Below are 16,397 nucleotides of genomic sequence, written 5' to 3' on the forward strand. Positions count from 1 at the left end.
GCACCAATGAAGCACATCGGACTCAGTGCCCAGCACAGACGGAGCGGCGGGAAATGCTGTTATTGTCCTTACTTGGTTTGTGGTGGTGATGGTGGTGGTGATGGTGGCGGTGATGGTGGTGGTGGTGGTGATGATGGTGGTGGTGGTGGTGGTGGTGGTGGTGATGGTGATGGTGGCGGTGATGGTGGTGGTGGTGATGATGGTGGTGGTGGTGATGGTGGTGGTGGTGGTGGTGATGGTGGTGATGGTGATGGTGGTGATGTGATGGTGGTGATGTGGTGATGGTGATGGTGGTGATGGTGATGGTGGTGATGGTGATGGTGGTGATGGTGATTATGTTGATGGTGATGATGGTGATGGTGTTGATGGTGGTGATGGTGGTGATGATGGTGATGATGTCATGTGTTTTTTCCCACGCTGCCTCACTTTTCTAAATTCTGATTTTTCTCTAGTTATTATAATGTTGGCATGAGTTTTCCAAACAAGAATTTATATGGATACCTTTCACTTCTAAACAGGAGTGAAATGCCACTAATTAATGACCAGTGGATTCAAAAGTGCTCATCTTTCCATCCAATAGCAAAGAGATTAAAAGTCAATGTACTATCTGGGCAGAGAAGTTCGCCCGGCAACCCCCATTAAAGACACGGGGCCGGCGAGACGAGAAACGACGGGCTTTCTGACTTCGAGCCACGGCAAGTCACTGTGAGTGATAAGCATACACAGATTCCAAGTGTCTGAAATGGAAAATATAAATCCCATGACCCGTGAGCACAAACGATAGGAGCCCACTGATGAGCATTTCACACAGTTGCTTTCCTTGAACAGGACAGGCCGGGTGCTCCCATCTCAGGAAATACGTCTCCCTTCAGAGAATTTCATGTCCCAACAGCCCCCTCCTGTTTATTTCTACGGGGTGGGTGAGGGCGGTAAGTAGTCTGTGCACTGTCGCCTCCACGCACCGTGGCACGCCCTGGGAACCTGGTTTCAGAAAGGAAACCCAGACACTTCTTCCCCGGGCGGACGACCCCCGGTCTGTTAAAACCGTGGTGCCGGCCCCGTACTTCGTGGCTCTGAGCAGCGTCTAAATGTTTCTCTGTGGGGCCTGCCTGGCTCTGAAAGGAGTAAAATTTGGTGTTGGCGCCTCCCCAACTCTGGGCATTCACTCAACAGACATCTCCTGGGTGCAAATGGGGGAGCCCAGCTCTTCCACAGCAATGGGGGGAGGGGTGCAGAGAGGAATGATGCTCCACTCCGCCTGTCACCAGCTCCTGGTCTGGAGAGAAAGGCAGGCACGGTCGGCTCACCACAGCGCGGTGGACCCCGTGGGCGTGCACGCAGGGCTGTCCATGGAAGCACGACCCATCGCTGACGGTCAGCCCCTCGAGGCCACGACCCCACCTGACTTACATCACTGCCCCGCTGGACACATTCTCAGCAGAAAACACAGTGCCCTCAGCACCACAGGCCTCTGGGGCTCAGACCCAGAAAGGAAATGGCCACGTTACCTGGCAGATCTGACCACCCAAGAGGGAACGCTGTTCCCTCACTGAATCTATCTTCTCAAAGAAGTAAAAATGAGCATCTCTGGAAAACAGCACCTGGGACGTTGTCAACACACGGCTCAAGATTCCAGCACGTTCCAGAGGGATGTTAACGGGGGTCCTTAGAGACACTCTTTACAAGCTGTGGGTGGGGTGGAAGGGTCCGCAGTTGGACCAGGAACCCCCAGGGGCGCTGCCAGGAAGAAGGGCGCCTGGCGAGAGCGGCGGCCCCTTGGCCCCCCCCCCCCTTCCCTGTGGCCGGGGAGGAGCGCGGAGGACATCCGCCTGGCCTCTCCTCCCGCCCTTTCATTTTCTGAAGCTCTGTTCTGTCTCACAAGAAAGTGCTTTATAGCGCTAATCAGGAAGCATTACAAGGCTCTACGCTCCATCTGCAACCCTTGTGATCCTGGAATCTTCTCTGATTTCTCACACTTCGGGCCACTCTGTGTCTTCTCTTCTCCTGTCCCCCCGAAATCTGCCTCTTACCCTATCCTGTCGGTTGTAACCACCTGGTTTTACAATACTCTTTTTCCAGTTTATTTTCCGCTCTGTCGATCTATCATTGCAGCGTTACTCCCGGTGGCCAAGACAGGGAGACAACCTAAGTGCCCTTCGATGGCGAGTGTGACTCACACACACGATGGAACACCCCTCGGCTCTCGGGAAGGGCGAGATGCTGCCCCTGGCGGCCACACGGCTGGATCTTCAGAGTATCAGGCCAAGTGGTAGGAAAGGACCAGCCCCACGTGATCTCACTCACGTGTGGGGCAGAAGGCCAGAAGCAACGAACAAACAGACCCACAGATACAGACAGATGACAGGGGGGTGGTCAGCAGAAGGACAGGGTGGAAGGGAGGAGAAGAGAGTAAAGGGGGCCCGATTCGCGGTGACGGAGGGGGACCAGGCGTGGGTGGTGGGCGCGCAGGCCGCACGCAGGTGATGCGTCACAGGGCTGCACCTTCCACGACCTCACTGAACTGCGACACCCGGACAGGTTCAATTTAAGTCACAATTCCCCACCCCTCTGCAGGTGGCCAGGCCAGAGCTGGACTCCACACCTCCTGACCCAAGAGCAGCTCCACCCTCACGGGCCCCCACCCGCGGCCACGAGCCCAGGATGTCACTGCGGGGGAACCCGGGCCGCACCCCTTGCGGCTGTGGCTGTCTCTCCCCTGCTCCCTGTGCCCTCCAGCTGCACAGGGAGGTCTGCCCGACAAGTCTGCTGCTGTGCCACTGTGGTTGGCTTGGAAGCTCCCACAGGCTCACCAACAACCCCGATTTCTAATCCCTGACACCTCCAAACGTGCAGGCACGTCCCCCACTTTTCCCACAAGACTCTGAGTTTCATGCCACCTGCATGGAGTGAGAACACTCCCCCCACCCCACCCCCGTGCCGTGCGGTGCCGGTGGGAGTGCCGACAGCAGCAATCCCAGAATACAGCAGCCCCCAGGCTCCCCTCCACCCCCTGCTGGGCCTGCTGGGCTGTGCAGAACAGACTTCATCCTGCACACCCCGTTCCCATGCGTGCTCCTCACGGGGCTGCCTGAGTCGGACGGCCCGCAGCTGGGCTCCTGCCGGGGGCCCCGTGGTCCTCACCGACCGTCAGCTGTGGCTTCCTTCCCAGTGCCTGGCCTGGCTCTCCCCAAGGTCTGACCGCCACTTCACCCTCGGCTGGCCACAAGCCCCGGGAGCTGAGAGGCAGAGGCGGGTGGAGTGAGAACCAAGGCTATGGAAGCCTGTCCTACACTTAGCAGGACCTTCAAATACATATTTTAATATATTTTATTGATTATGCTATTGCAGCTGTCCCACTCTTTTTCTACCCTTTATTCCCCTCTGCCCTGTATCCCCTCTCCCACCATCAGAGGAAAGGATGTAAAATAAGAGGAATTAAAGCTGGAAAGTAGCCCTGGCTGGTGTGGCTCAGGGGATTGAGCACTAGTCTCAGAACCAAAGGGTCGCTGGTTCGATTCCCAGTCAGGGCACATGCCTGGGTTGCAGGTCACGTCCCCAGTAGAAGGTGCACAAGAGGCAAGCAAACACACACTGATGTTTCTCTCTCTCTTTCTCCCTCCTTTCCCCACTCTTTAAAAATAAATAAATAAAATCTTTTTAAAAAACGGGAAGTGCCTTCGAGATCGTGAAGATGAGGAACCTGAGTCCCCAGGAGGGTGTGTGGCTGGCATGTCTGACAGGCTGGGCAGGAGACCCACGTCGTGGGGCCGTCCTGCCCGTTCGGGGACTCAACAGCGCCCCCGCCTCTGCCCCTGGGGCTAGAAAGCACTGTAACCCCAGCTGTGAAACCAGCAACATCTCCAGCCGGTGCCAGTGTCCCCAGGGAAACGCCGCCGAGCCGAGAACCCAGGAGCAAAGGGACAGGGCCGTGTAATGACAGAGCCGAGCCCAGAAAGGGCCTCCTGGCACCAGCTGCAATGTCAGAGCCCCAAACGGGGCGGGTAAGGGACTCCCCGACCCAGCAACAAGGATATCCCACTAAACACAGGAAGAGGACTGAGGCAGACATCTCCCTAAATGACATGTGTCAGGGCATGTGTGTGTCAGAAAGCACGTGACAGTGTTGGGGGGAACTGGGCCCGGGGCACCGCGGGCGGGAGTGTAAAACGCACTGCTGCCATGGGAACAGGACGGGCTTCCCACCAAAACCAGAACGAAGGAGGGAGGGGGGAGCCCCGGATTCCCGCCCTTCCCCTGAAAGTGTGGCTTTGCAAACACCACCCGTAAGCTGAGAACCCCACTGCGTGTGTCCTTGGGCCTTTGTCTGTTAAGGGAGTCCACGGCCTTCTGGAAACCGAAGGGTTTGAAGCAGGGAAACATAAGCGTTGATGGAAGCTGTTCGTCCAGTTCAAGCGCAGCAGCGTGTGGTCCTTCCGGGGGGGCTCGGGCGGGAGAGCGCGCACAGCCCGGAGCTGCGCACTCGGCTTCGCGGGCACCGCGGGGCCCGAACGCAGTGTGTGGACGGCGGCCTTTGATGGCCTCGGACTCCGCGGTCCATAGCCCGGCGGGGTGGCCACAGAATCGATCCCGGGGCCAAGGAGCCACCGCCACGGGGAGCTGGCTCGACTCTGTTTCTAGTTCTTGTTTAACCCTGAGGGGGACTAGATCCCTGCGAACGTTTTCTCAAAGAAATGCAACACCTAATCAATGGGAAGAGCAGAGCCGGTTTGGGAAGCGGATGGACCCCACGGTCTCTCATAGCAGGGCCTGGCGGGGGTCCCCCAGTGACCACGGTGGGCCACAGCAGAGTGGACACTCCCTGGACCACAGAGACGTCACCCATTTTGCAGAGGCGGGAAAGCCAGACCAAGGGCTTTCCACACCTTTCACCTCCTCTCGTTAAACGCAGCGGGTCTGACCCACAGGACAGGGGACGAGGCCAGCTGTCATCAGATGTGAGGAGGACCCACCTGCTCAGGGGAACCCACACTCACCAGGCAAGGCCCGCAGCCTCACGGGAGAGGGAGGCACGGGGCCGGGGACCTGTCCTTGGGCCTGTCACTCACAAGTGGCTGGGGCTGCCACCATCACCCTGGCTGAACAATCCAGGGGCGCCACCATGTCACCTGCGTGCCTGTGCTCTCCGAGCCTGCAGCATGCAGCCCGCACAGTGTGGCAGCCGGGGCCACCCGGCGAGAGCGCCAGCAGTGCCCGCGCTGGCTGGTCGGCTTGGTGGCTCCTCCAGCACACGATGCATTGTGGCGGGGGCAGCTCCGCCTTCGGGGCTCACAGCCTCCCATTCAGACCGACTGGGGAGGGACGAATAAGACACGCCGGGAGCTGGGTAAGGCAAGGAAGCAAGAAATCCCAGGTAAAAGCCGTAAAGGGCAGAGTGAGGAGCAGCTGAGACGCAGCACGAGGTTCAGGCCACGAGGGCCTCCAGGGCGGTTTGAGGTTTGCGGTTTGGCCCAGCCATCGGTGGGCGGGGCTCAGTCCAGCCCCTCCTCTGGTGGACAGAACATCTCTGAGTTGGGGTCTCCCTGTGAGGTGTGGTGGACGGACCCCAGCGTGCACCTTCCCGTGCGGACAGACGGACGGACGCAGGAGTGTGTGTCACGGGTTAGTGGCGTCTCCTGGTTGGCAGTGCTGAAATGCCTATTGTTGTTTGGCTGTGGTTGTCGCTGTGCTGCCTTGTGACACTGGGCTCTCACCTTGGCCAGGGTGGCACCTGACCTAGGGCCTGGCGGACACGCAGGACTCACACATGTGAGCCTGCAGACAGGCGGTCTGGGGCACAGGAAGTGCGTTGGCCCAGAGGTGGAACGGTGGACAGGCACAAGGGATAGAAACCCGCCAAGATCGGCACATCCAGGGCCCTGGAGACAGCCCCTGGGTCCCAGACCCCAGCCACCAGCCAGGTCACTTGTACTCCTGGGTCTCCGTCTGCTCGTGTGCTGCCTGAGACTCGGTTTCCCTTCATGTTGCAAATGAGGAAACTGACGCAGGACATGGGCCTGCACCCTGGCCTCCGGACCCCGTGACCCATGAGGTTTAAATAACGCAGCTCCTCCTTCCCTGGAGAGGTGCAGACTGGACAACAGGGATGGTCAGGCTGAGTCCTGTCCCTGACCTTGGGCTGCGAGGGCCGGGGAGGCAGGGCAGGACTCCGGCAGGCAGAGTGGCAGCCAGGCCAACCCCCACCACTCCACTTCCAGTCGCCACGACACCTGTCTTCCCAGGAAGGGAACTCTGGGCAGCAGCTGCCCGCCCGCTGGGAACGCGAGGATGACTCCGCGACCACTGCGGGTCATGGCAGCTTGGGGGCTCCGTGGCAGGGTCACACACGGCCAGCTTCCTTCTGTTCCTGACAAAAGCAGCTGTCCCTTCTTTGAGCACCGATTACCCCAAAGTCATAGATAATTGGCAAATCAAGTCCTATGCAAATCCAGTGCTAATTCCAGGCAATTAAAAAGTGAGTCACAGCTAAACGCAGCTAATTAGAAATTTTGTTTTTTATACGGTGCAGAACAGGTCGAGCAGACACAAAGACCAAAGACACCTTTCTTGTCACTCCAAAGAGACCGACGTTCGTCGGCTGTGCATGCCTCCCACCCACGGCCGTATCAGTGAAGCGGAGCTGGTCCTCCTGTCTCCCGCCCCAGATGAGCGCCAGGAGCAGTGAGCGGCTGGGAAGGCAAGGCCGGCGGCCGGCACTTGGATGGAGAAGCAGTGCAGACAGGGTCGCAGCCCCAGCGCCGCCCCTTCAGGCCAAAGGGGGCACCGGAAGGCAGAGAGACTCCCCCGAACCCTGCACCAGACTCCCGGCCACCTCCACCCCCCGGAGCCAGGCCCTTGAGAGGGGAGCCCCCATTCCGGGCCACCTCGGGGCCCCTCCTGCACCCACTCTCGGCCTTCCTGGATGGACAGCGGGCTTCAGAAACAGAGCGGTCAGCAGGCGGGCCATGGGAGCTGCATCTAGGTGCACACTCAGCCAGCCCCACCTGTCGGCCCACTCCAATGACCGGATGCAAGGGCAGCGGGAGAGGGATGGATGCGGGGGGAGTCCCGTAGGCCCCTGTGGGGGCCATCTTCTCCACCTGGGCCCCTCCGCAGAGTCCCTGGGCTTTTAACTCCCTTTAACTGCAGGCAGCAGGGAAGCTCAGGGGCGTCACGCTCACACGCACAGCAGCTTCAGAGGACAGAGACTCCAATGTCATTCTCTGCATGGAAACGGGTGGGAAGGACGGGTGGCCTCCTGTGGCAGGCCGCGGGTCACGTGAGCCCCGGGTTCAGGCTGCAGCCCCCGTCCCGTTGCACCAGTCCCAGCCGTTTACCCAGTGCCGACCGCACTCACCAGCACTCCACGAGGGCTGGCACCACCCGCCCTGTCCACCCCACTGCCGCCACCTCTGGGCGGGCTTGGCGAGGAGTTGGGCTCCGTCAGTGCCCCGGAATGCAGGACCAGTGCCGGCCGAGTGGGACAGTGTGGGGCAGAGGCCGTGGAGGGCCGGGCATAGGCATGGCCAGGCTCAGAGGCCAGGCCCGTCCAGCTAAGAGTCATGCGTCCTTGGCACGCTCCTTCAGCCCCTGCCCTGAGGCAGGCACAGGGTGGCGTCCACGCAGGAGTGAGAAGCAGCCCCCCACGGGGAGGCACTCGCAGGCGAGTAGATGACAGTGGGCAATAAATGCAGCACCTGCTCCCACGGTGACGCCCTCTCCCTGCCGCCCAGGCCACCCTGCTGGAGCCCTTCAGGCCACGGTGGGCAGAGCCCTGGGGCCCAGGCTGCGCCACACTCACTGTCAGGGAACCGCAGACGGGTCCCGGGCCTCCCGCGTGCACTGTGGGGTTTGGAGGGTTTCCCGCTGGCCCTCCCCACGGCAGAGCCTCTCGGGACCGGAGCAGCTCCCCGCCTGAGCGACCGCCCTCCCTGCCCTTGCAGGGGCCCTGCCGCCCCCGCCCGCCTTCTGGCTCCTTCCTGAGCCACGTCGCCACCGCCGAGCCGCCGGCATAAATATGAGCCATTTCCCCTCCACTTATAATAACCTCATTCTAGTTTCTTCCTCCTGAAGCAGTTACAGTGTAATGATGTCATGTATTTAAGCCTGATAAACATAATTACTATCAACATTTAATTGATTCTTGATTACAATCAATTATATTTCTGAAACAATCAAGCATCCTACAATTAAAAATAATTGATTCATTAGCACACCCCCTTACTTGACAATTACACAAATGCATTATTTATGTAATTAGACACATTTACGGTTCATTATTCCACACTTTATGCCATTGTTACAAAGCCACGAAAACTCGCCAGCTCACTTTTCCATCTTCCTCCGGCTGCCACGGAGGCAGTGGAGCGTTGCGATCGCTCGCATGGGCCGTGAAAAGTCGGAAGTTCCCGGGGCAGCGCAGCCACGTGACAAATCGGAAGCCAGGAAAGCACACGCATTCAGAGCGAGCCGTTCTCGGCTTCCCCCCTGACCTTCCAGGGCGGGGTACGAGGTGAGGCCCCGATTGGTTGGGATCCGGTCACGTGTTTCGCCAGTGAAACAGGTCAGTGATTTCATTGAGGCACAGACCTCCTCGCCGTGGAGCGGGTGCCAGACGGCCACGGAACAGGCCGCCGGGGCCACAGGCGCGGCAGCCCGGGCCGCCCAGGCCGAGCATGTGTCTCGGACCCTTTCTGTCCCTGCCTGCCGGGCCCTCAGATGTCCCTCCCCAAACGGAACGACCCTTCTGTTGCGGGACCACCTGGCTGACACCCAACCCTGGGATGCCCTGCTCTCCAGGCCCCTCCTGCTCCGGCCCCTCCACACTCTGGTCCCAAAATGCTGGAGCAGCACATTCCTGGTCGCTCCCTGAAGGTGACTGTGTGAGAAGAATTGGCTGCCACGGTGTCTGACACGCTAGAACTGAGGACGGGAGTTGGGCCTGAAGCAGCCAGACCGCCGGTGGCCCCAGGACGACACGGGCTGGTGGGCCGGAGTGAGTGGAACCGCCGGCACCACCCCCGGGGAGAATGCGCCCGAGGGCGGAGGCCCTGCTTCCACGTGTGTGTGCCGGTTAAAACCGGTGCAGTCTCTAAAACCCACGTCAAACCCCAGCGAAGTTTTGAGCTTTGCAGGTAAAATTCCCTCAAAAACTCCAGTGGGAAAACTAGGCTTCTTCTTATAAATAAGCACCAGCCTGGCCTCCATTTCCCTCCCTCAACAGCAAACGCACAGAAGAGACCAGTGAGCAGAGACTTGGGAGTTAGAGCAGAAGTCTGCGACCCGAAATCCCACGCCCAGGGGAGGCACCAGAACTCCCAGCCCCCGCCTGCCATGGCAGCAGTCCGGGCGCCGCAGGAATAAAGGAAAAGCCCCCCAGAAACGGGGTGGGGGGTGCAGCACAGCGTGTTGAAACCAGCACACAAATCGGAGCGCTGGTTACAAGCGACAGGCCTCTGTCCCCTGCCGCCCTCAACTGTGCAAACACCCAACGTGTGAGCGCAGCGGCCTGGTGAGGACGAGGGGGGAAGCGCGGGGGCGCAGAAGGGGTGCCCGGAGGGCCCTGCGGCGCCTCGGCTCCTGCAGGGAGTCTTGCTCCTGGTGCCGACACCCGGAAGACACCTGTCCTTCTCCCAGAAGACGGGTCACCGCAACGGAGTCAGCAGGCACCAGGCAGAAGGCCGGTGTCTCTCAGCAGGTCCCACCAGACCCTCGCCGGGCCGGGGACACTGCTTCGCCCCAGACAGAGGGGCCTGGGGAGCACCGTCGGGAAGCCAGCCTGTCCCGGGACCCGAGTAGGGTCAGGCGGACGAGGAGGCCCAAGGCAGTGCCCCTTGTGGGCACGACACGTGGACTGGCTGTGGGACACGGCCGTGGTGTGTCCAAGACCAAGTGAGAACCAGGCAGAAGAGGCGTGAGGATGGTGTCAATAGATGCCGAAAAGATCTCCTGAAACTTTTTAGTAAATTGAGAAAAAGGGATAATTTCTTAATGGATTAAAAATACCCACTCAAGGCAGAGAGCTCACACCCCACAGAGAGTGAGGGTGCCTGCCCGCTGGGCAGCGGGCCGGCGGAGGGGGGGCAGCTCGGGGGTCTGTGGAGGAGGATGGATTTTACATACATGTATGAGTGTGTGTGCCTGCGTGTGTGCAAACACACATATGATGCGTCCCCTTCTCTAATGGAGACTGGCACTGTTCAAACGTGATGTGATTGCTGATGCTAAAAAAATCTAAAAAGAACATATTTTTAAACTTTAATTGCTACAAACATAAAAGAGCAACATGCTAGCAATAAGGGTAAGGGCCAGCCTGGCTGGAGTGGCTCAGTGGATTGAGCACGGGCCTGCAAACCAAAGTGTCACGAATCGTGGTTCGATTCCCAGTCAGGGCACATGCCTGGGTTGCAGGCCAGTTCCCAGCAGGGGACACACAGAGGCAACCACACATTAATATTTCTCTCCCTCTCTCGTTCCCTTTCCCTCTAAAGATAAATAGATAAAATCTTTTAAGAAAAAGAGTAAGGGTCAAAGTGAAAAAGACACCCTCGTCACAGCAGCGAAATTGAACAGCTGGAAATTACATGTGCAGAACGGATGTCGGGCTCTGAGGACAAAAGCCCCGCATCCAGCAGTTGGCACAGGACAGGTCTGAGCCATTGGGTGGACATAGTCTAGTCCACATCAGAAGATCAAGGTTAAGAAAATGTACCTTCTTACTAAAGTGATGGGTGAGTCAGAAGGATCTCAAGTAAAATTCAAAAAGAATTTTTAAACATTTTTTATTTATTCATTTTTAGAGAAAAGGGAAGAGAGAAAGAGGGAGAGAAATATCAATATGTAGTTGCCTCTCGAGCGCCCCCTACTGGGGACCTGGCCCACAATCCATGCATGTGCCCTGACTGAGATTCAAACCTGCAACCTCTTGGTTCACAGGCTGGTGCTCAATCCACTGAGCCACATCAGCCAGGGCACCAATAGAATTTTTTATGTAGAACTGAATATAAAGGTCAGAAGAATAAAAAGCATGAGAAGGCAAGGAAATTATTGAACAGAGCAATAACTTGGCTACACCTAGGATGCCTCAGGCTGAAACACAGCTGTAATGAGTAAATGTGTGAGGCCCTGAAGCAAAAAGCCTCGTGCAGATGGGCGATCATGGGAGCAGAGCAGAAACCAAGAAGGGGCCTCACACGACCCAGCATTCTGATTTGGGGGCCTGTGGTGGCCACGAGCCCAGGCCCGCCACCCGGACAGCTGACCGAAACCCTGCTTCCACCCCTTCATCATCGCTGTGTGAGCCCGAGCTGGTAACTTAACTTCTCTGCGCTCTCCTTTCTTCGTCAGTGTGTGAGGGTCACAGGTCAGTGTGAAGACCAGGTAAGTGAGGCCTTTGCAGAGCACCCGGCTTGAAGACAGTTCTACCTGAGAAGGCACTGAATCAAACCATGTGTGTGGGGGGCCAGCAAGTGAGAGCCAGGCACATTCACAGCCCCCGCCCCCAACCCCACTTAAGGGGCGGAAGTCTAATCCTTACGCAACTGGGAAGTAACTGGTAGAAAGTGTCTCCCTCCCATCCCCATGCCCCTGCCACGCAGGTGAAGGCCACGCAGCTGCCGGCCCCGCGTCACAGCTACAGAAACCACAGCTCCAAGAGCGGGCAGGTGCCGGAGGTGCCCAGCCCAGGAACGGGGGGCCACAGAGAGGAGGCCCCAGGCTCCGTCACAGCGACAGCGGGGGAAGTCCCCGCCCGCCAGTCCTGGGCCAGCAGCCTCTGGCCCTGGAAACACGGTCTCGCTCTGGTGCCTTCCTGTGGAGCCGGGGGCAACCGGGCCGCACACACCATCCGGGCCCTCGGAGGCGGCTCTCCGCGGCTCTTCTCAGCGAGCAAAGGGACACCTCGGGGCCTGATGTCCTCCGCGGTGCCGCAGGCCTGTGTCCTGTGCATGCTCACACGGCGCGGAGCTCACAGAACGGCCGCTCTGCGGGACGGCCTCCCCGGGGTCTTCCCAACAGCGCACACGCTGCTTCTTAGTCCTCGTCCTTCCATCTCGGGAAGGAAAACCCGTCCCTCCTCAGAGCTGCCTTTGCACTTGCCCGTCTTCCTGACAGGAAGCCCTTCCTGGCTGTGGACGGCCGGGTCACCTCTCCTCATCCCACAGAACTGCTTTCTCACCCCGGGGAGACTGGCCAGACACCGGCCACCCCTCTGTCCCCGATGCTACTGAACCAGTGGGGAGGGGAGGGGCGGGGGTGCGTCCTACCCCTCACTGCTCACCAGGCAAACCTCCAAAGACAGAATTTGGTGGAAAAGAAAGGAATCTTTTATGTAACAGTTGGCCCTGGCTGCTGTGGCTCAGTGGATTGAAGCAAAGGGTCCCTGGTTCGATTCCCAGTCAGGGCACGTGCCTGGGTTGTGGGCCAGGTCCCCAGTAGGGGGCACATGAGAGGCAGCCACACACTGATGTTTCTCTCCCCCTTTCTCCCTCCCCCACTCTAAAAACAAGAAAGTAAAATTTTTTTTTAAAACCCAATCATTTAATCTGAAATAATGGCAAGTTTCTGCCTGAAGTACCTTAGTAAAAACAGTAAGGGGAAAGAGTCAGTGCGACATCAAAAACAGCCACCGAAACATTTGTGGTCACAGCTGCCGCGTGGGTGCAGGAACTGCAGCAACACGGGCACACACCCCGGTCTCAGTTGCCGTCGGCACCAGGGTCTTCGGTAGCAGCACGAGGTTCTGCCTCGGAGCCCATGCCCTCTATGGCGCCCAGGGGAAAACGGCCCTGCCATGCTCGGCCAGCCCTGGGCAGGGCTGCTGTGCCGGGACCCTCTGCTCCCGGCCAACTCTGCCGAAAACACAGGTGGCCCAGCCGGTGCCCAGTCGCTGCCCGGCCCCAGGCATCCTTTGCAGTCTGTGCCCCAAGCCTCTGCTCACAGGCCCCACTGGCCCCTGTGTTCCATGCTTTTCAGCGCATTCCATTCCAGGTCCTCTCCCAGAGTCCCAAAGGCCAGTGCCGAAGGCCAGTGGGAGCCTTCAGCGTTCCCCCCAAAGAGGGCTGAGTCAGCCACGTGAGCCATTGCCCCCCCTCTGGCCACCCTGGGTAGCAGGGGGCCAAGTCTCCAGTGACACCTGTGCAGGTAAGACCCCTCACCCTTTTCTGCAGGAGTAGCTGTCCCCCACTTACACTGTCACTGTCCTGGACCCTCAAAGGGAACCGGACGTCCAGGGAGGTGGCTGGGCACCAGGCCAGTGAGTGGGGGGCCAGGAGGGCCCCCAAACTGCCTGCTCCCCCCACAGGCCGGCAGCCACGAGGGCACAGCATCTGAGCTTCCCCTCTTCCAGCGGCCGCTGTTCCTGGTCCCCAAGTGAGAAAGGAGCGAGAACTCAAAGAGCTAAGGTGACCAGGGCCCCCGCAGCCCCAGGATGGGAGTCCCTGGCCCCCCCCCAGAGGCAACACCAGGCAGGTGGACATGGGACAAGGTGTCTGGAGCCCCGTGGGTGGGGCTGCCACCTCAGGTCAAAGGGCTGGCCTGTGGGGACAGGGGACAAGGGATGGGAGGCAGACCCTAGTGCAAGCCCGGTCTGCAGTCAGGACCTGCTCCCTCTGGGAGGAAGCTCACGGGAGGCAACTGCATCTCTGACCCAGAAAGTTGACACTCAGTTTTGGGGGGAAAAGATTTTTTCATTCATGAATTTATTTATTTGGGATGTCCTAAAAAGGGTTGAGGAATCATATGTTCATGAATCAGTTTTATTACAAAAACGAAACTCTATGAAACCAGACATGTGTGCTTGGCCTGCTCCCCTGCAGCCCTCACTCTGCCTTGTCTTGGGGGTGGGGCCTGCGCAGCACCGCCCTTCAGGTGCTGCAAGGGTTGGGGAGACGGACAGGTGGACAGGAACAGCACGGTGTTTGGGGAGACACTGGGAGCCGTGAAGGAAGCAGACAGGCGGTGTGACTGGGCAGTGACGGGGACGACACTGGTTTTCTACCACGGCCCTAACGAAGGGCCTCAGATGGAGCGCCCACTCCACGGAGGGGCGCTCGCAGGTGCTGGGGGCCGGAACGCTGAGCGGGGACATCGGGCTGGGCTTCGCCCAGGAGGCTCTGGGAGGCCCCGCCCCCCACCTGTGGGGTGCTGGCGGAATCAGCTTTTTATGGGACAGGCCCCTCCCATGTCCCTGCCAAAGCCACTCCTGGCTTCTAGGGGCCCTCGAGAACCTCGGCCTGGAGCCCTTCGTCCCGGAGCCCCTCCATCCAGCCTCAACCGGTTACCTCGGCCCCCAAGCTGATCCAAGATGATTGCCAGGTTACCTCTATGACCTGTCTTACCATTGTGACCTGTCTTAGTTCTGTGACCTGTCGCCACCTGACACCAAGCAGTGCAGGTTGGGACCTCTGCAGGGCCTCCCTGGCAGGCTCAAAGATAGGATCCCCCAGACCTTATATTCGCACTCAGACTTGGCTGCTGAGACAGAGCTGGCTCCATGCAGACTGAGGAAGCCACCCACAAAGTGACAGCAGGTGCCCCCAGGGCAGGGACAGCCAGGCTGGCTGGGGTGCAGGGCAGGGCGGATGGGCAGGCAGAGGGCCTCCGGTGGGTTGAATACACCATCGTCACAGCCATGAAGGCGTGTAGGCACGAGAATGGCACGGCCCGATTCATGTTTTCTAAAGGTCACGCTGTGAGTTGACATTTGAATTGTATTTGAGAGGTGCCTGGAGAGCACAGGTGGGATTTGGACAGACAGAGAAGGTTAGACGTGTGCTTCAGGCGCAGAAACCTGGGCCCAAGGCCTGGGGACAGGAGACGTGAAGACTGGAGACCGCAGCACAGGCCCCGAAGGGACCTGTGACTGAGGGGACTGCCGTCTCACACGTCAGAGGACAGCCAGCCCAGCAGATCTGCCCAGTGCACAGCCGCCTGCAGGTGACGGGTGGGACCCCGCGTGGCGACTCCACCCACCAGCAGAGCCACGCAGCCGCCCGCAGAGGAGCCAGCTGAGAAGGGCCAAACGGCCTAAAACGGTTACACATTTGCATTAGTAAACATTTTGACCCCAAATAATTCATTCCGTGTGATCACTGTGCTATCAAAAGACAGTTGTAGNACAGCCAGCCCAGCAGGTCCACCTGATGCACAGCCGCCTGCAGGTGACGGGTGGGACCCTGCGTGGCGACTCCACCCACCAGCAGAGCCACGCAGCCGCCCGCAGAGGAGCCAGCTGAGAAGGGCCAAACGGCCTAATACGGTTACACATTGCATTAGTAAACATTTTGACCCCAAATAATTCATTCCGTGTGATCACTGTGCTATCAAAAGACAACTGTGGAACTTCCTAAGGCACTAAGTCACAGGGCCGTGCTGGCGATGTGCCCGCCACGGGGTGCACATTAGAGGCGGGTGGCATCCTAGTTCAAGGCTGCCCGTGTCTCCCTGTGACCTTCGCTTCATCTGAAGACGAGGCCGAAAGTCTGAACTGAAGGCCTGAGCTCACACTGAAAGAACGCCCGCCCCGTGGCCCCACCCCCACACACACATCTGTTGGGAGGGGCTGGGGGGCGCCATCACCACTGCATCTGGGGTTGTCCAGGGCATCTGTCCCGCTCACCCCTTAGATCTGGGACAGCGTCATGGTCCCCTACATGCGGGACGTCATCAGCAGTGTCTCCTACAGCTCCCTCCTGTCTGCTCGGGGGCAGCACGCCCAGGTGCCCTCCCAGACTGTGGGGCCACTCCATCGATGACAAGCAGCAGGACAGTCACAAAATAAAGGGAAGAGAAGGGAACCAAAAGCCAGTCATGAGGCCCGCGTGATACAGGGCCCTGAGAGCTGAGGAGTGCTGAGCTCTGCTGGACCTCCAGGCCCTGTGACCTCACAGGTCCCTTCCTCCTTTCTGTCCCCCTGTCCTGCGAAATGCACCTTCGTGGGAGAGGCGAGGGTGTGGGAGCCCGAGAGACCCCGCCCTGGTGGATGGGGCAGCCAGGTGGCCTGGTTCCGTCCTTGGGGACCTGCCCATGCTTGTGAGGTCACCCTGGTGGGCCCCCTCCACTCTCCTTTCCCATGCATGTCCTCGGACGGGTCAGCGCTGGGAGACTGGGTGCAGGACCCCGTTTCCGACACAGCACAGCCACGCGCGGCGTCCCTGTAGCAAACGCAGACCGTCACGTCAGCGAGTGCAGCGAGGAAGACGGACTCGTTACGGATATTCACTCTGAGTCCGGTGTGTAGCGAGGGCTTTCCGAGAACGGCCTTAACTTCATTAAACCTCGAAACAGCCTGGGGTGCAGTTACCGTTGCCCCATTGTGCAGACGCGAAAACTGAGGGTTCAGTATCCTCAAGGTGGAAAAACTGCATTCAAGGTCAAATGCGGGGGCTGCAGCCTGACCTCTG

This window comes from Sturnira hondurensis, unplaced genomic scaffold (genome assembly GCF_014824575.4).
Source record: "Sturnira hondurensis isolate 20B ecotype Veracruz unplaced genomic scaffold, ASM1482457v3 Scaffold0006413, whole genome shotgun sequence".
In the NCBI taxonomy this organism is placed as follows: Eukaryota; Metazoa; Chordata; class Mammalia; order Chiroptera; family Phyllostomidae; genus Sturnira; species Sturnira hondurensis.